Genomic DNA, 557 nt, shown 5'->3' on the forward strand with positions numbered 1-557 from the left:
TGACCCCCGACATCCCCCCCCCTCCCACCCATGGCCCCTGTGAAACACGTGAGCCCACGACCCCCCTCCCCCCACACCCCGACGTGATCCCATGGCCCCTTGACCCCCACTGTCCCCCAATGATCCCAATGACCCCCCAATGACCCCCACTGTCCCTCCATATCCCCATGACCCCGAGACCCCCAATGTCCCTCAATGTCCCCAATATCCCCATGACCCTGTGACTTCATTGACCTTATGACCCCATGACCTCAATGTCCATTAACAGCCCCACAACCCCCAGTTGTCACCCAATGTTCCTGTAACTCCTAGTGACCCCGTGACCCTCAACATCCTCATGACCCCAATGTCACCCAATGTCCCCATGACCCTCTAGACCCCATGACCCCCAATGTCCCCACAACCCCCAATGACCCCATGACCCCCAATGTCCCCCAACGTCCCCACAATCCCCAATGATCTCCATGACCCCCAACAATCCCATGACCCCCAATGATCCCAGTGACCCCCAACATCCTCCAACGTCCCCATGACCCTCAATTTCCCAATGACCCCCA

The sequence above is a fragment of the Lagopus leucura genome, unplaced genomic scaffold, assembly GCF_019238085.1.
Source record: "Lagopus leucura isolate 7727_CA_CO unplaced genomic scaffold, USGS_WTPT01 34581-0_obj-0_obj, whole genome shotgun sequence".
NCBI lineage: Eukaryota > Metazoa > Chordata > Aves > Galliformes > Phasianidae > Lagopus > Lagopus leucura.